We start from the raw sequence: 20,896 nt of genomic DNA on the forward strand, positions 1-20,896 counted from the left end.
TGCGTGTTAGTAGTGATATTTGATAAAGCATTCACGTGAAAGAGGCCCCAATTTTCAAATAGATGACGCCAAATGTGACCTTCAACTAGTTTCCTAGTACTATCACAGGGCACTCCTTGGATAGTCTGGTTTTTAACACTGTTTCGTAGCTTGATTGCCCCCATATTTTTAGTCAAACCGAGATCATATTTTTTTCTGCATTGAAATCTCCCGTGACAGCAACCTGTAGTCCTGTGAATTTCAGCATCATGTTGGTCTGACAGGCATTTATTCTGGCTATGAAATCTCCCAAATCATCAATTGGATTCCAGTAAGTATTTATTACCAGAACATTAGGTGGAGTTGGATCAATGTGGATCTCCAGGACTACCGCAATGGCTCTGATTATTATATCTAGGAATTCCAAAAATGTTGTTCAGACGTCATTCTTTATTGCAATGAGCAATCCCCCGGACGGTCTGCCACGGTTGCCTCTCCTAGCTAGTTGGTGTTTACATTCGAAGTCATCAAGTTGAAGATTAGAGGTCATCCAAGATTCCTGGATGCAAATCAGCTCGAATAATTAAAATTTTGCACACAAATCATTTGAGGTAAGAAAATTGGAATGCCTACAGAATTCCAGGAAATCATTTTCCATTTGTGCAGTGGACCAGGGGGGTTAAAGCTTTTGCTGTAGGGATTTTATTTGGGTTATGGATTCCCTGAGCGAGAGAGCAAGACATCTCCAACCTTGTTCTTCCTTCCCCTGCAACAGGGATCTCCCGTTGTTCAAATAAGTACCATCTTGTTCATATGTTTGTAGTCTGTTAAGATTCTCATCCCCTCCCCTTGTGTTTCCTGAGCCGTTGCTGTAAAATGAGAATGACGAATCCCATTCGGTTAAATTGTTCGGCTTCCAAGAGTATAGTGTCAAATAACTTTCTGGTTTGTAAAACAATCCTCACATGATCTAGACTTGTTGGGTTTATGAAATCTACGGGTTTTAAATCAGTGGAGGAGATTTGTCTCTAGCCTGGAATTTCGTTCATTAAAGACAGGACACATGATCTATGGAGAGAAGGGGGCCCCTCCTCGTCACAGAGATTATACAAGAGAATGCTAGTTAGGTCTGGGTATGTTATTCTATGCCATTTAATGTTACGTAGGTAGCTGTCATTAATGTGATTAGGAAGGTTGACCTTGTATTTTAGTGAGCCCACGTCTACCCCCCCCCCCCCGAGTCATTTTCACACACTAGCGAGTGTAATTTTGTCCCGGCCAGATCAGGAGCCCCTTCGACTTTGCCCCTGTCTGCATGGTTAGATCTAATAGTTGGCATTGTGTTCTCTGTAAGTATTTTGGGCTGCGCAGCTTTGAGTTCCACCCCTGATTGATTATTTTGTAAAGGTATCACACCCTTTTCCTCCGGGTCGCCTATACTGGGTAATCCTGGTAGAAGCTCCATCATGGTGGACTTGATAAGGTTTATCAGAACTTTATTGTTTGCCTCACTGTTTCCAATGTCAAAAATGTTAAGGGCATGGTTTGCTGGGATGGTCTCCATACAGACAACTGTTATTTTGTATTTTCTTGGGAATTATCCTTAGCTAAATTCTTCTGAGTAGATAAGTCACTGTTTGAATTCAGAGACAGCAATTTGACATTGATTATCGAGTATCAATTGTGCCTCGTATTCTGATGTATTTGGTTGCTGTGACGTGCTAGGTGTGGCCTTCTCAACATAAAGCACCCGATTAGAGCCTGGCAGAGCTTTCCTAGAGGTTAATTTTTCTACCATATGAAAGAGAGTGGATAACTGGGATTGTTTTGGTTCTTTGAGCTCATTTGAATGTTTGTCTCCCGGTAGTTCATTAGGGGGAGCCACATTAATAGGAACCCTATTGGGTAGCGTTAGTTCCCCCTGAGATGTCTTGGTTGTAATGTTATTTTTTTTTGTTCATTTTTTTAATTATTATTTTCGTCAACAGATTTGAAATTAGAGTCTGAAGTTGATGCTCCCTTTGGCTTTCATCATCTAGCTGGTCTAGGTCAGAGATGGTAACTTCATTTGTTGGTATGTTTGCATTTTTTTTTAGTGAATGCTTTAATTTTTAAGTATTTTTTGTGCCATCCTTATTCTGGCCTTTAGGTTCAGGCGTTTCTGATGCCAAGAAAGATAGCTCCCCTTATAGTACATATTGCTATCACCTATTGGGTCGTTACTAGTGTTTTCGGTTATCTCGAAGTTGGCATTTGTATTTAGTAGTAAGTTTAGTTAAGGCCGTGGGACTATTGGAAGAGTCGTTATTAAAACAGCACTCCTCAACTGTGGTAGCTAGCTTAGAAAATCCCTGTTCAAGATTTGACACTTTGTCAGAAAAACCTATCAAATATTCCAATATTTTGGCGTATTCAGGATCCTTGGTAGGTGGACCATTTCTAGGTTTGGAAGCCAGAGGGTCAGCATAGGATGATTCTGGTGGCGAGTCCTGTTTGGGCCCTGCATTTGTTAATGATCAAAGTTGGTTCACCCCCTTAAGATCTGTTTGTGGGCCTAACGTTGCAGCAAATATTTCAAAAAATGGACAGTGCCTTATTCCAGAGCCTTCATGACCCACCACCCTTCCCAACAAGAAGCCTTCCAAATTGATTACTTTAGTTAGTGTATCCTCAACAGTGCGTTTGAGCTCTCTGATCTCCAAGTGTGTGACCTTGTGTCCCTTATCTAAGAGATTTAAGATTCTAGAGATCACAAGGAAGGATTTTTCAAGATTTTCGTTTCGGCCATAAATGGTGAGCTGGTTAGAGAAACAATAGTAGAGGCTTCTTGTGTAGCAAAGGGCCACGGATCTTCCAATAGAGAGCTTGACAGAGTTAAAGGGTGAGGTCCTAGGTCAAGATCGTCACCCACATTATGAGTTGGTGCCGAATGGACACATTGAAATAGAGGGGAAGAAGGTATTGGGATGTTACCATTCAGCCCTAACATCCTAAAAGAAGAAAATCTCCCTTCTCTTGGTTGAGTATTAAACAGATGTACATTGCCAAAACCATTTCTAGTGGCGTTAACAGGGGTAAAAGGGCCAAGAGAGAGTCTGGTGCGTTACACAGCTCTAACTTTACTGCTGAAGCCATCATGGAGATGGCGACTATTGGGTTGTTTACAGTCGCCGGGCTATTATCAATTGTTACATAAATGGGCTAACTAACCTGATAAATATTGTGATGAGACAAAAGGATTTAAGACATAAGCATGGTGAGTTTAGCAATAATGGTCCGCTCCCCGCTCACCCTGCCAGCCTAACAGCACAACAGCACACTTCCACACACTTCAAATGTGCGCTCAAAATGCGCGTTCACCCTACACTAAGTAGGGATGCTGGGAGCTCAGGGGGGTGGAGCCAAATCATGCAAAGGATCTGAAAAGAAGAGGAAATGAACGTAAATAACACGAGCTGCGCTCGCTTTGAGTGGCGATACGGGTACAGCCCAGCCCACTCCCAGCACAACCCAGCCCTCTACAGAGGTACGGGTAGAACCCAACCCGCTCCTAACACAGCCCAGCCCTCATCCCGCCCAGGCTTCCATGTCACTGAAACAGTGGTAACTTTCAGTCCAGCAATATTTTACTTTGGTAGATGCAGTCCTTAATTGTTGGTCAGGCGTTTCAACTTAGGTAAGAACACTGTCCTTCCTCTTGTCCATGCAGCATCTCCTGGATCAGTAGAGAGTCCAACAGGGGTCGGAGCACAACAGCACACTTTCACACACTTCAAATACGCGTGCAAAATGCACGTGCACCCTACACTAAGTGGGGATGCTCGGAGCCCAGGGGGGCAGAGCCGAATCACGCAAAGGATTTTGATAGATGCAGTCCTTAATTGTTGGTCTGGCATTTTGGATTTACTCTCCAATGCCCAGAAAAGGTCACCTGTTATGATTTGAAATGTCCATGAATACAAAAAAGAATTTGGTAAACATTTGATTAGTCATTTGACAATGTATAGAATGCAAAGAAGATGTGTTGCTTGCACCATGTGTAGTACATTAGTGCAGGACAGAGTGCCAATATACAGAGGGTTGGGTAGAGTGAGGGAGAGATGAAAAAGAAAGAAAAAAGCGGAGAACAATGTTGTTTTCCCATCTGACTTTTCATGTTTCCTTCCATCCTCCCTTCAGTTTGCGACTCAGACATGGCTGCTGCAGGAAACACAGATTTCCATGGAGAGGCAATTTCAGAGGGAATACGCTCAGGTGGGCAGGCAACTTTACATTTCCATCTACTTTGCCCCCCTTTCTTGAAATGTGTACTGTGATGAATCCTGTGAAGCCATCACTGATTCCCCATCAAGGATCTTTTCCCACATGGCCAGGGAACCGCAGCCGCTACCTGATCCTGACCTTGGGGGTGGTATTATAAGGGAGGATCATATGGGAGGAGATGGCTGTCGGGGGAAGGTGGTGACCACAACAGGAGAGACACAGTATTCCTTTCTTTCTGGGTAAAAAAACCTCATAGCTCCAAAGTTCTTCATGGCTTGTTGTCACTATACACATCCCTCCCATTGTAAAAGCCCCAAACACCTTCCTGCAGAACTCACTAGGCAGAATACCATTCATGCCTCATATACATAGAACACACACCTAACACCTACTGTTCCAAACAAAAATGCAAAACAATATTACTCCCACAAAGTCTCAAGTACTGTGATGAGGAAGAAGGAGTTTATGTGGATTGAAAGAAACACCAAGCTAAACATGCTGACTAGTTGTACCAATGAATCCCGAGTGTGCAGGACATTTAAAAAAGGTGTCCTCATTCAAACAGGAGTTGGAGAAAAGAGAAGCAGAAGGCGAGAAGCAGGAAGCAAAACCTAGGGAGACTGCAATAGCATGCAAACGGACGGTGCTGAAGAAGCCAGGCACTTCCAAGCTGCTGCTCGTAAGCATTACCTACCAGCGTGGTACAAGGCACTTTTGCTCCTCTTAGAGGGTGCTCCACTGGAAGCCCTCTTGTCCCCCTGTGCTATGCAGGAGGTCACGTGGCTCTAGAAGGGATTTTCCTCATTTATTCTCACTTTGCCTGCATACCAGTTGCACAGCGAGAACAACTGGCGAGTAATGCAGGCAAGTGCAGAGTCCTCTTTCCAAAGTGGGACAGCGTCAGAAGGACTGCAATATGAAGATGTTTAGATGAGGATAGGAAGAACAGTGGCTAGGTTACAGCAGGTGGTTAAGTACTCATGGGCAACTGAGAGGCTAAATATATATGCTTGGTAGGAGCAGGTTATTGGTGGAACTTGATGCACTAACTTCTCAGACCCCTACTCAGGTAGAATCTGCTTGTCTGGTACAGGGGCTAATAGTGTTCTTTTATTTGGCTCTAAAGCTGACAGCTGACAGTCCAACCTACAGATAAAATGTGTGCCTTGAAGCATATGGGATTTTCTCTGTCTTCAGTGGGATAGACAATGAGAGGAATTGACAAAGCCACAAGTAAGATGCAACAGGCCAAAGAAAGGCATTTTTTGCATCACGGAACACCTCATTTTATTTTATTGTTAATTTATAATGCGCTTAATACCATTGAGTGGTTTCTAAGCATGGGATTGTGATTCCAAACAAACGCGTTGCCCCTGAGCCATCCTTCCTCCCCGACTAACAGAGCTTAATTTGTGCCAGTGTTTGCCGGTGGCCAACACCGGCACTGTTTTTCCGGCACCGGCACTCTCTGCAAATGCCCTTAAGCCCTCAATCATGGCTTGCTGGGCAATAGTGCACAAGGATAGAGGCATTCATCAAAGAAAGTGAACAATTAAGTGTTAACTTTCTGTGATGAATGCACTCATTAGCTAGACTCTGCTGGCAGTGCTCCAGCCACCCACCGGTGTGGTGCCAGTCAAGAGGCAGCCCAGCTCAAGCCGTGGTCTCTCTCAATAACAAATTGTAACTTGTGGGTGGGGGTGGATGGTGTGAACTGCAAGCTCATGTACGTGTTGCTTTGAGGGGCGTGGCTATCTCCTGTTGGTGTTTCTGAAGTCTTACAGACCACAAAGGCTCACCCCTTCCACGTGTGTAAGAAAACAACGGGGTTTCACGTTTCCAGTCCCCTGCTGATCGTGCCCCCCAGAGTGCCACCAGCATGAAGGTAAATCCTGCCCCAACCCCGCACGTGGTCCTGTGTATCTGGGTTGTATCCAATGTCTGTTTTCTGTCAATTGTTCCGTTATCCTAACATCCTTGGAGTGTTCGGAAAGCGTGAGTAGCTGCTGTGAATTTTGCCTATCTTTAAAAATCACTTTTTCTTTTCTCAAAGAGAATACGCAAGGTTCACAATAGACTGCCGCGCATGCAGGAGATTTCTTGCGTTTTAAAACAGGAGACCTAATAATTGTTACTGGAGACATATACAACCCTGCACTACATCATGTAATGAAACACTTCCTTTTCAGAAAAACAGAAACGTGTATGATGTAGCTCAGTTAGTTGGGTGCCTGCTGTAGAGATTTGCAGGAGAAAATGAATATGCACTGTTTAAAAAGCTAGAATTTGTTGCTAAGCATTAAACAAGGAAACGAAATGAATATCATTAAAATAAAATGCTCATTTTTTGAATGTGGCCATTGCTTTAGCCTCCTATCCTGCCATCCCCGATTGCGCGAGCCCGCTCATTCATGAGAGGCCGGCTGCACGAAGTGACACAAAACAAACAGCACCATCCAGTATATGACGCTCTCTCTGTTTCTGCCACTTGGGACAGGGAGGCTTGGCTGAATATGGCCACAGAGATATGTGGGGGGTGGGTAATCATAATAATAAATATAGGAGGTATTCAGGGAGGGGGGGGGGCTGCCAGGGGTCTCCGCCACCTATATTTGCAGACAAATTGATTTAAAGAAAAATATAATTCGAAGAAATAAACTCGACCACATCACCCAGAACCCATGCATGTATGTCTATATGATAAGGGACCTACAAACCACACATGCATCTGGTGAGTAATGGCATGTCGCACTAGAGGATAAACCGCTGACCACAATCCACACCACAGCTAGCCACATCAGCTTCAGCCAAAAACCACAACTTAGCTCTCTGATTAGTCAAAGGAAACATTGGAGCCTCTGGGGTGGAGGGATAGCACGCACAGGGCAGGCGGCCTGGTGTAATGGTGAAATGTTACCAAGAGTCGCAACTTTCACCCTGAGCCAGTGGTCCGCAAGAGCCAAACCACTCCATGCTTTCATTCTAGCCACAGCAAATGCATGTGAATACAGTGGGTCAGAATGGGAAATCGTGACATAGCTGGAGGGTATGTGGAAAACCTGGTGGGGTTGCAGATCTCGGGGACTGGACTTGACAGTGCTGGCATTAGATTCATAAAGAACAAAAGGAACTCTGCAAGTCAAATATATGAACATGTTTAAGCCACCCTACTACAACTTATTCCTAGGTGAAACAAGCACACGTAAAGCCAATAGGTTTTAAGCATCTTATGCTTTGTGCAGTGTCAAATGCTCCAAAAAATACCTGTATTCCTGGTAAATCACCATATCCAGGTTATAGCCTCCACAGGTGCTGCCATAATAGGCCCATTGTACCCTGTGTTAAGACTGATTTCCTACACTCTGGCCTGGTGGACAGATGTATAGAAGGCCAACCTATATTGTGACAGGGACAACTCTGGGAAGCTGTAGCCCAACCGGTTTAAGGTAACAGTGACAGGCGGTCAAGTCTAAGATCTTCAGAGGGTTGAGAGTGTAAAGGGTCCTCAATGAGTCACACAATGGGAGTCACAAATTACGCTTAGACAGGATGTATAAAAATACAGTTATTTAATTATGGCCAAGCACACTATAAGAAAAATGAATACAAGCAGGTAACTTATCAACCAATACCATCAAACTAAAATACATATATACAGTCACAGGTTCCAGTGCATAATACAAATCAAAATACTCCTGTAAGGTAATGAATAGGTGAGTGTCACACACAAAAAGATCCACAGAGATGGTCCCTAACTAATATTGTCCAAACCTAAATTGCCTGAGGCCTTGTGCCTTATTGTTCAGGATACAAAAACACAGCACTCAGGAGGCAGGAGAAAATGTAGGTAGGGTCTCTGGGGTCCAGTGATGGATTCTTAGAACCAGGGTTCAAGATAGACAAGTGTCCAAAATTACCCCCCAACAGTTAGAAGTCTTGCCATGGCAAGTATTGACAAAGCCAATAGGTTTTGGATAAAGGATATTATAAGTCCATTGACTTATAATGGGAGTGTAAGGGTATGTTAAAAGCTCAGTAACTTACCCCCCTCACTCCGAATCTTCCCAAGACTTTCCAGAACAAAGGAAGGGTGTCCTGGCTTGCTTTTCCTGCCAAATTCCGCGGTCCTCGATTTTCACCGGTTGCAGGTTCGAGTGATACTCCGGTTAGGATCTTTTGCTGGTGCAAGGACTTTTGATGCAGAAATGCAGAAACAAACGATGCAGCACCCTTCTCGGGACTAGAGGCGGATCGGAAAAGCAGGTTTCAGACTGTGCATGCTGCACACAGCGATGCAGCAGGAATCAGTAGCCACAGTCGGACTTTCCGGTCTTTTGCGGGTCCCTTGGTGCTAGGAACGGCAACAAAGATAACCCAGTAACCCAAAAACGAAGCTGGTCAGCCACAGGACGATTCCCGCGCACTTCTGAAGGTGGTTTTTGTGCTGGGCACCGAGTAGGCTTCGGGAATGGATTGTCCCTCCACTCCTGGGGTCGTAGCACCTTCGCAGGCCTACTGAAGAGCACGAGACAGACAGGGCTCCACCAGGACTGCAGCAGAAGCTGGTTGCCAGGCCTCCTTCAGACAGGTTACAGGTTTCTTTGTGGGTCTTCTCAGCTGGACGGATTCTTGGCTCCTTCAGGTTCTTCCAGGATCTCTGAGAAATGCATGCAGGGGCCCTTTTCATATCCTAAAAGCCAGGTAGGAGTCGAAACTCCCACTAGCCAATGGCAGAACTAGCTCACACAGACACACTCCACAGTGGTACAATCAGGACCACTGGCGGGAACATTCATGCACACCACTCAGACACACAGAAACCAGGATGTGTATTAGGGTCAGACTGACCCAGTCCACATCCTGCCTGCAAACACACAAAGCCCTCGAGTAGCCCGCCAAAAGCTGCTGCTTTCCCATGCACTGGAACTCTTTATAAGGATCTTTCTGGGCTCTGAGGCCAGGAAGAAGGCTAAACAACAAGATGCAAAAAGAATGGACGAAAAACCTTGTGGCACGGCCAAAATACACCAACTGCGCTCTCCAGTGCACATGGCCTCAATAATGCCTTCATAAGCCTGGCACAGTCACCATATGTAAGACGAGCTTCATAATAAGGCTTTTTTATTGATTATTTTCTGTTCACTAATAAAAAATTTCAAATAAGGCAGTGTGGGACAGCGGGGGGGGGGCTTATCATGTGGACCCAGGTCAGCTTCCAGTAAAATCAGATGTAGTATTTGAATATGGAACTTCATTCCAATCACTATAGCAGATGTACGTACAGAAACCCAGATGTTAGCAAATGGATTCAGTGCAAGCCATGTCAAAACGGCTTCTTCTGGATTCAGTAGGTTTGCAAGTGTCAACCCGGTCACCTACACAAAAGAATGTAATGATAAGATTGCCTAGTAAACACAAAATGTCAGTATTAACACAGCTGGTAATCTGCTACTTGAGACTCACAAACGCTGTTCTTTTCTAAAGAGAGAATTAATACCGCCCCATCCCTGCAGTCACCATTGGTATTTTCCCTCACTTGGAGGAGATAGGCTGTTTTCATTAAACAGTGCCCCAGAGGCTACCAAGCAGATTTAGTGAAGCCATCAAAAGGGCAGTGTATTCCAGCATCTAGAGGAAAGCAGCAGAGAGGCACAGGCATCACTTCTCAGAGATGTCACGTGGCCCAGCAAAGTGAATGTGCCCCAATACTGCAGCCCAGCGGCTGAACACAGATCCGTATGATGTGAGAGGTACACTTCAGCCATAGGGCTTCTCTCAGTGGCTTGCCCTTGCACAGTCTGAATGCCAGCATCAAATGGCCAGGGGTTGCTAATGGGTCGCATCGTATTGGTACGTCGGCCACCCCCTGCATGACAGGAGTTTGGAGAGGGTGGGGGGGGACATGTCCAAAGTACTGATCTGCAGGCATTCACCCCAAAGAATGTCATCCATTCCTTTCCACACTCAGAGGATCTGCTTTTGGCAACACAGAGGGTCCATTAACCAAGGGCACACTCTCTACACTGGCAGTGTGGCTTCTCTCTCGGGAGGTGCTGGTGACAAAGTACAATTAGGCTCTGGCACCTGCTCTGTAAATATACATTTATTTAATGTTGCACTGAGGCTAAAAACACTGTCAAATAGTACAAAGAAAAGTGGCAGCAAAGCATGTATGAAAAACACACAGTAATGGGGCAAACATTGATTCAATCGCACTCCCTGAAGCACAATATAGACAACTATCCTATGTACATCCCAGCAAAGTAAACACAAGGGAGAAACATCGCTCAACAATCCATACAACAAGCTCAAAGGGTTAACAAACAGCTGATAAAAGCAGGAGTACAGCGCTGGGGCTGTGCACGCCCCAGTACATTTAGCAAAGTAAGCAGAAACTTCATAATCACAGGTGGCTGCAGCAACACCATTATGGGATAGGAAAGGTGAACTCCCAAGGTTTATTATTTTAAAAAGTTTTAAAATCCACTGCTGAAAATGACTCTTTCTGGTGGTTACTGTTTGAAATTATTCTTCAGGATTTTACAAGGCTTCCAAAGTTCCTCCTACAGCAATCAACAAGGCGAACTAAAAGGCGATGCTGCTGTTAGTGGGGACATTAGGTCTGTTCTTCTTTTACCCCAAACGTGAACTAGAAGGTGCAAACAGCCAACCTTCGAAACCTTCGAAACCCAAAGGTCCCCCAAGCAGAGTTTACCACTGGGCTCGTCCATCGGCAGGCCACCCAGAGATGGCTCCTGTGCAAGACGAAACCCACAATATCACACAAAAAACAGCGTTAAATGGGTTTCAAACTCCTAGACATTATTTACCCAGAACACCCTGGAAACTGAAACATTCCTATGGAAAGGGTCTCGGGACAAGGGATGAAGTATTCAGGATGATGTCTGCTGCAAAGCTGTCTCAGGGTCTTCAGATGCAGAGGTGAGGTTTCCCGCCAGGATTAGACCAGTGCACTGGTGGATGGAGTCCCCTGATGTGTGATTTAGACTCACAATGTGTGCAGGACTGGGAGGAGATGTTTATGACGAAGAAGGGACCAGGATGGACGATCCATGAGAGGAAGAAAACACTGCCACAGAAGGACCCAGCAAAGCACACATGTCTGGGCAACATCTGGAGGGGTTGCAGGACGCCCCCTGAGGGAGCAGAGGCAGGGCAGCTAGCAGCCACTGAGGCCAGGAGGAACAGGAGGGACCCCACCTTAATGCACTTAGACCAGAGGAATGTTACCAGTGGTTCTGGGACTGCAAGCAAGGACAGCTGGAAGAAGCTGAGTGAGAGCTTCCACCCCAGCCCCGCAGTACGGGTATGCAAGGGGAAAGCAGTACGGCTATACCAGGACCCTCAGCAGCAGTCTCCAAGTACATTCAGGAATGGATCCAAGGAAGGCACGGGGTCTCCCACTGAAATATATTCACTCAGGGGTTTGGATAAGAAGCCGACCAATCACACTGCAGACAACAAAGTGAGGTGTGGACGGCCAGACAATCTAATCACACACTACTACAGCCTTGGATGTTTGAGCGACTCTAAACCAGTGTACACGTAAACTGAGAGTGCCTGTGGGCCGATCTAGCACTGAGCCAGGCCGCTGGTGCCATGGCGCCGTCGGGGCCTGCATTAGTGAGCCAAGAATATTTGGGCACTGGCACTTATTTTTTTACAAATTAAGCACTGCCGATTGATACCACATTCCCTCAAAACTACACCTCCAAGACAAAATATTTGCGAACTGGCCCCTTTCTTTGCTTACTGGAGAAACTAGGTTTACTCGATTGCAACAGTTACATTTGTGAAATCTTTATGTGTTTATAAAGTGGATTTATGTGATTTTCGCACCACTTTTCAGCAAGGGCAAGATCAATAGGTGTAGCAGCTGTTGTAGATGAAGTGTTAGCATTCCTCTCCAGCGGTGTATTAGGACCTGGAGGATCCTACAATCAACCCTCCTGCAGCCTGCCTGATGCTGCTGTGATGCCATCATCACGCTTCAAAAATGCCAACTCAGTGGGATGAAGTGGTAGAGAGAGTGGCAGTCTTGACACTCCAACCTTGTGGTGCTCTAGGCCCTGGAGGAATTCCCCATTTCACACGGAAAGTACAAGAAAGTACTGTTTGCTGGGACCGAACGCTTAATGCACCTTGGAGCCTACTTGCATTGAGGACTGTGCGTGGAACACGGTCGTTTTGTTCAGGCAGCTGGGTCATCGCCGAGCGGACGTCTTTCTCTGCTACACGGAAGCTGCCTGACTCTACAACATTGAAAGTAAATATTTAAAGTGACTCCATTGACTCCATTGACTTTAATGTTTTGAGTCCTGCAGTGCTGACGTAATCCCTCCCTTTCCTCTTGCTTACAGCTATCCTCTGATTGGGCCATGGCTTTCTTTCTTCTTTTTTTTTTAAATTTATTTATTTATTTTTTTTTTTCACGAACTGTGAGCCCTGCCTTCATCACTTAAATACAACGTGTGTAGCGCACCTGCGCGCGCACACGGAAAGTACAAGAAAGTACTGTTTGCTGTTTGCTGCTTTGTTGTCTTTGAGTGTTTTCATACATCTGCTAAGGGGTTAGTGGATGAAATTCTCACTGTTTGGTGAGCGATCTTAAATGTGATTTTATCATACGATTCTTTTTTTCCTTTTTCCTTTGTATTTATTTTGATTTTATTTTCTTGGTTATTGTTACTTTGGTTTTTTGTGTAGTAATTTATTTAACCGTGTTGGGATTTGTGTGGCTTAACACGAAAGGAAAGCCATAACCTTCTTTGCTCGTTGTTGTCAGTCACTATTTGCATCAAGATAAATATTTGTCGATAGGGAGGGGCAAGAAAACTAAAAGGGAAAATAAAAAGGAAGGGTGGAAATAATGGCTTTTAATCTGAAAACAGGAATGCCAAATGTAAACATGTCTTTATTTAGAGAAGGGGGAATCCCTTGCACGCCAAATGCTGCTCCCGTCTTGCCGGCAATGCAGTGTAAAAAATATGCTCCGCCTCATGTGGGGGAGAGGGTAATTGTAAACAAACCAAGAAACCCTGCTATAAGTAAAGGAAGCGACATTCGCAAATATTATAACCTGGGAGTGACTCCAGGTGTAGGGAGTAATGACATTGTTTTGAACAAATATCGCCATAACAAACTTGATAACCTTCATGTATTAAATACACGTCTTAATTTGGAAGTAGCTGCAATTAAAAATAACGTGCTGCCAATTGTGAGTGCCAATTGTGAAAGGATGATCTCAGATACGACTATGGAAAATGAGATTAACCATTGCGAGGCCGATATAGTAACCTCAGGCAGAACACTTGGCACAATCAATGAAAGTCCTCCTAGACCATGCACGGTGGAAGCGCAACAAAGGCTGAGGGAAGCTTATAATAATATGTGTGTAACGGCACAAGTGTACAGGGAAGCCTCTGGTTCCATGAACATGTCTGAGGTGCTAATAAATGAGGAAGAAGTGGTGTTTGTTCATTCTAATACGGGTGACCTTATGCAGGTTGAAGATTTGTCACCAATTAGAATGCACAATAAAAGTAGTCAGGTCTTGTCAGTAGTTCTAAATGAGACCAGTGAACCACTCATGCCTGCAAACAATGATCTTGAAATGACACCTAATCTATCAGCGATGTCCGATAAAGATGGCTCGCAAAGCTCCCTGTCTTTTGTTCTACCCACCCCAAGACCAGCAAAAAAATCTTGGACAGGTCTTGAATCCCTGAGGCTGGAGGACAATCAGGCAGAAGAATCAGACGAGCGGGAAGACCTGAGCTCAACCCTCCTGGCGATGAATTCTGCCTTATTGTCCTTGGCAAAGTTGTATGAAGCCATGGATCAGAAAATCAATCATCAAACAATATTATTATCAGCTGTATCGAGTAAAATTACTGAAGGAGGAAATATGAGGGAATCCAGGCAATGTGATCCTCAGTTCGAAATATTTAGACACTGTAATACACATGATTCAGAGACACAAACTGAATGCAGGCAAGCAAGTGGAAGCAAAGAGTTTCTACAACCCAGATATTTCACCCTTAGTGGTAATATTCACTCCGAAGTTGAGAGCAGAGAGAGAGAGCAGGAGTCTCTGAGTGAGGTAGCTGAAAGGAGCACTGGAGAATTAATAACTGGCCCAGATACAGTGCGAAATGAACACATCACAATCAATGATGGATGCCATTTCAATATGCCTCCCTCTCTAGTAAAAAAGTCTCTAGGCGAGATAACTGCCAATATAGGTGAAGAATGCCCCAAAAAACAAAAAAAGCCTCTAAATTACGGGCAAAGCCAAGACGATTCTTGAAGATAACTAATGCCAAACGTAGGGAGACTCTTACAATGAAAGAGAATAATGCTACTAAGGGCCAAGTAACCCGGTAACTGGGGATCAATAAGGGGAAATCCTCTTTTGAAATGAGTTACAAGCCTTTAGATGAGTTGGTGGCTGAAAGCCAGGCGGCAATGGAAAAAGAGAAGATAGTGTTACAAGATCCTGTTGGTATTTCTCCACCTGTCATACAAAAGGTACCTGCCAGGAGTGGTTTGATTGACACACAATCTGAAGCTGCGGTAGTTGGGCAGATTGATGCCCAATTGAGAGAAGAGATAAATAAGACAATCGAACAATACATTGTTGAAAGACAAATGGAAAAATCTAGAATGGATTATGAGCGGCTCCCGCAAAATACGGGGAAAGTTATGTCTGACACCCGTCCCCCTCTAACGTTCCCCACAAATATTGAAAGAACATCGACAAAACTCCTGGGAATGGGAGGAGGGGGGTCCAGTGGAAGCCAAGTGCAAGTGCAGGGAGAGAACAGGTACCAAAGGCTAGATTAATGGGGTCAAGTAATCTTCACTGTTTTATTCTGGAATGTAGAGATCATCCTTATGAACAATATGATCTTAATCGCTCCTGTGTTCTTAACATACTTAAAGAGATACCAGAGCTAAGAATCTTAACATCCTCTGATATTGATAGGGTGGAATTCTTGAGCGATAAAGATCTATCCAGGTCTAGAATCACGTTTCGCTCAACTGTTTTGGCGGATATGGTAGGGGAAGCAAGAAACACCCTTTAGAACATGAGCTTCAATATATATAAAGAAGAGCATCTGGAAACAGGAGAAAGAATGGGGGCAAAAAAATGGGCTCCTAGAATTTATGGTTCCATTAATAGGGATCAGGCAAATTTTGGGATAGAAAGATCTGCCCAAACATAACAACCCATACCGAAAGAAAAAATTAACCTTTTATGCTGGAACACCCGGGGCTTCAAACACTTTATTAACACGCATGGCTCTGAATTGAACAAATATGACATTGTAGTACTACATGAAACATGGTTAACACAAGCTCCTGTTTGGAATGATTATGAAATATTGCTAGAACCTGCCATTAGGTTGCCTATAGGGAGACCCATGGCTGGCCTTCTCGTTGCGATTAAAAAATCAAAAGAGTTTAAAGTCACAAATCTGATTTCGGGTACCCCTTTTATGCAATTCATTAAATTATGCAATGAAACCCATACTATCATATTAGTCAACATCTATTGGGGGAGATCCCACCTATCTTCAGATTCCTTTTTTGCCTATTTAGAGCAAATTGGTATAAGAGTTCCACTAGAAAAGCATATAGACAATGTGTTGGTCATGGGTGACATCAATATGCATTTGGCTCCTAAAAATCGAAAGAAACTAACACCTGAGGAAATAAGATGGAGTCAATGCATGGAAAATATGCAACTGGTTATGGTGAATGGTTCGGTGCAAGGTGACCCATCCATGGTGAGCACTTGGCATAATGGTGTATTCGAGGCTACTATTGATTACATTTATGTAAATAAGGCAATGATGAACATAGTCCAGTCCCTGAATATTAAATCTAGTGGTAACAGTGACCACCATCAACTTTGCCTCGAATGGGAGTGGGAAAGGAAAAAAAGTTTGATCAAAAATTGGGGGAAAATAAATGGTAATATGAGTGCAAACAATGCAAGAAATCGACTAAAATGGTCGAATGCCTCTCTAATAGGCTATGGTAAACAACTGTCTCACAATTCGGGGAGGGACTATGTATTATCTATGCTCAAATATGCAGCCGTTAAGGATTCTGTGCCAGGTTGTGGTTATAAAGATACCCATAGGTTTGACTCAGAGGTGAAAAACAAAAAAATGGAATTAAGATACCAACTACGCTTGATAAAGCAGTTGCCCATTGAAGAAATGATACAGAAGTCTAAACTACTTCGTACAAGATATAAAAATTGGCAAAAGGGAAGGAAAGCCTTATGCTTTCAAAGAGATAGTGAATACATGTTAAAAAAAATTGCACTTAAAAACTCAGCTGAAATTTGGAGTCTGCTAAATGAGGCAACATTTAAAGACCAGAACTCGGTTCAAGTCAATTCCATCTCGGCCGAATCATGGCATGCTTATTTCTTGCAGACATATGAATCTCAATAGCCAATGTGCATTGGAAGTTCGAAACTGGGACCATCAAATTATATTTGACCAGAATGATATATTGCAGTTTATATCGAAACTTAGTAGCTCGAGGGCAGCAGGTCCGGATGGACTTACCAATAAAATGCTCAAATCCAATCCCGAGATCTGGTCAAAAATACTAATGGAGATATTTGGAGAGGTGAAGCGCTCGGGGCGCCTCCCGGAGTCATGGAAGAAATCCATCCTCATTCCACTATATAAGAAAGGCAAAAGATCAGATCCAGCCTCTTATAGGCCGATTGCACTTCTAGATTGTCCTGGTAAGATCTTTGCCCGCTTAGTGCTTCGAGAGTTTAATGCCTGGCTCGATAGGAAAGTGCTAAGAGATCCATGGCAAACTGGATTTCTGAGAGGACTTGGCACAGGGATCAACTTATTATGCATAAATGCAATCATAGCAAAACAAGCAAGCTTAAAATTACCCCTGTATGTTGCCATCGTCGACTTCAAAACTGCTTTTGACTCAATTCCAAGGTGATGAAGTTGATGAAAAGCGAATGTCCCTGGAATATATTAAAATGGATCATAGATCTCCACTCTAACACAACACTGCAAATCAGATTAAATAATGAAGGATTGCTATCAGACCCAATTTGTAGCTCAAGAGGTCTTAAACAAGGGTGTATATTGGCATCCTCTATTTTTAATTTCTTTATTCTTGATATCGGCAAAGTATTCGCTGACATTGTTACTGACTCTCCGAAACTAGGCCCTATTGTGGTAAAATGGCTCTTGTATGCCGATGACCTGTTGTTGATGTCTAGAACACCGATGGGTCTACGTAATATGCTATGGGCTTTGGAAAATTATGCAGTATCAAATAAAATGACTATAAATACTAAAAAAACGCAAGTGATTCAATTCGGTAATGGTAAGCACCGCTACAAAAAGTTTAATTGGATGATATATGGTGAAATAGTTGAAGCGGTTGATGAATATTCATACTTGGGGATTAACATCAATAATAGTCCAAGTGACACCCCATATGAATATAGTTTGGATATAAAATGTAAAAATTTGATTTCTCAATCGAACATTGTCAAAGGTAAATACTGCAAATTTACCATTGCCCCTCTAATAGCTTATTACAAACAAAAAGCATTGCCAATTTTACTATATGGAGCCGAAACCAAACCGATTAAACCAAACAGTTTTTGGAACAAGAAAGAAGGGTTGTTTTGGAGGACACTGTTAAATCTTCCAGTATCTACTCCGACAGCCATGATAAGACACGAATTAGGGTTGATATCCATTTATGCTGTATACAAGTGGAAAGTTTGTACATTGTATAAGGAATGTAATCTTGAAGACCATCAAAATGGCTTACTTATACATCTAGCCAATTATATACAAGCATCTAAAGATGAATTCATTTTGAAGTGGGGCAGCCAGGCAAAAAAATCCTACAGGAAGCAAATATATCAGTTAATCTGCTGTGTCAAAATCCAAATAAAGCCAAGCGCAAAATGTGGGAAATAGACTGGATAGAAACCAGGGAACTGTGCAATAAATACCAAAACTTTAAACAGAACCCATTTGGGCTCAAGGCCTACGGGTACTACTGAAGCGGATCTTTTGAAATCGCCTAGTGTTTCGCATCGCACAGGGTTGTTGCGTCTCAGATTCAATTTATGGCATGTCAGATTAGTTACAGCAAAATGGGGCAAAGATCCCAATGCAAATACTCTATGTCGTTTTCGTAATGTTGAAACTGAATTCCTTGTACATATCATAACAGAATGCCCCAAGTTAGTGGAAAGAAGAACTAATTATTTTAAAGCATTCTTTGGGCATAAGCAAAACATGGAGGCTAAAGACCTCTGGAAATACATATTTCATGTGTACTCCAAATCAATGGGTTATGCGACGATAAATTTCTTGAATGAACTTAGACTTGATGATTCCAACCAGAGAATGAACATTTAAGCCTGATAAAGGGAAAATTGCATACTATAATGAATCGATAATCATTACCTTGCCTAGATAATGTACTTCCGTAGTGGTTTGTTCTGATTCCTATTTTGTTATCTATTTTAAATCTAAAAAAAATTTTAGAAATATTGTGAGTTATTATTTAAGTGTTTTAATTTGTTTTGTTTTATTTTTTATCTTTTTGTTTGTATTTTGCTTATTAAGAATTGTTAATGAATTTGAATGAATTTGAATGTTCTACATTTTGTTTTTTATATTGAAAGGTTGAGATTCTCAACCAAATCAATAAAATAATATTATTATTTCACCTCCTGCTGCATGATTGACGTCATGATTATGTCAAAATGGCAGTCAAAGAGTCTTAGCATCCTCCCTAATGGTGTGCTAGGAGCAAGAGGTTCCTATCATCAATACTACTGTTCAGTTTCTGATCCTACTTTGATGCCATCACCCTACATCATATATTCCAACCATGTGAAATGGCAGGCATAGAAGCAGTCATGGCAGCCCTGGGAGCAATGGTGAATGTCACAGAGCTACACTGACATTGTGGTGCATTGATGCTTTTTGATCTAAACTAGAAATGCGCCAACCTGAAGCTCAAGCTTAAGGTCAGCTACATGAGCGATGCATAGTGTGGCCTGTATGCTGCCTGTTCCCAGAATACTATTGCCATGTCTCGTAGAGACCAGTATTTGACGATGAGCCCTCGTGCATTTTTGACCTTAGCCCATCTCAACTTCCAGGTTGTTGCCTGTGTTGGGTCGAGGTTGCTCCTTTTTGGTTGGCTGTAGGATTGTTACTTGATGGCATGCAGGTTGGAAAATGTGGACGTCACTGATTGGTTGGGCCACTTTAAAAAATGGATGTGGTTTTGACTGTTCATGTGTTGGCTTCCCCTTTTCACTGTCATCTGTGGGACTGCTGGGTCGCATGCCTCTTGTGTGTGCATGTTCTATTGTGTGTAGCTGGAGTCTTTAATTTCGAGATTTCTGTGGTTCATCATTACATCTCATATTTCTTGTGGATTTGTGTTTCTATTTTCTTTCGCTTTACTTCTTGCTGCGCGTAATTGTCAACATTTCATTCACTTGTATCATCTCATTTAATGATTTGCAGTGGTCTAGTGTAACGCCCTGTAGAAGCATAGTTCAACAGAACGGTTTTGTAAATGAAAAACATGGAACAGGTAAAATGGTAACTATGTGTTATCTAACACATAAGGACAGACAATGTGATGGCTGCTCCAAAATAATGTAAACTACCATGATGTAAAGAGACACACAAATATAAAATACATAAACGTATGGTATTCCACGAGCTTTGTTAGAAAAATGTCCTTGTTGAATAGAGGAGTATTTTGCCGCCTGAGCAATATTTCGGACACACGGTTACATCATTTGTAAAGAAGAAAACATGCTGACATGGCCTTGCGTCTTCACTCTGGCACCGCTGAAGGGCGGCTCTTTATCTCTTGCAGATTTGAGTAAATGTAACAGTGGAAGCTGTTCTCACCAAGCAAGAAAGTCTCCCACATCACTAACTAGCAGAATATACTTTCCAAAATGATTTGCGAAAGAATACAGGCAAACCGTTGCCAACCACATCTGGCCCCTTGTCCATCATATGCATTTCTAATATGTGTGGAATGGTTGCTGACTTGCCTCTAAATGCATATGTTTCTTAATAACTGGATTATGAGAAATAGTATAAAGCCATCCTTCAATGGTGTGCAGGTTAAAATGTTATTTGCAGCAGAATATATGGTCGTTATCCTTCTCTGCCATCCTCCTTTGCACTAGTACTGGGTCTCAAACTGGGCCTCAAACTGGGCCTGTATGTCAAGGTGCAGTGTTTCACGGTGTCCAGTCCATCTGTGTAAAGGCAATGACAAGCCTGTTTCAACCGATCTAGTCACTCTGGTAGCCACAGACGATGAGACCCAGCTATACCTCCTCCCTTTCACAAGGCTTTCGAAGGATCGAGTGCCTCGAGCAGCTCGATGATTGCCTCTTTGGTTCTATAAACCAGTGCCGATACAGCTAAAATGTGGTTTTAGGGTTTTGACCCACTTGGAAAGGAGCAGAATGCCAGGGCACACCAGCACACGGTAATGCTTTTAGAAAATGGCTGCATGTATCATGATGCTGTCAGGCTCTGCAAGGCTGCTCAGGTCGAGCAGGTCATGA

This window comes from Ambystoma mexicanum, chromosome 8 (assembly GCF_040938575.1).
Source record: "Ambystoma mexicanum isolate Mex_15411 chromosome 8, UKY_AmexF1_1, whole genome shotgun sequence".
NCBI lineage: Eukaryota > Metazoa > Chordata > Amphibia > Caudata > Ambystomatidae > Ambystoma > Ambystoma mexicanum.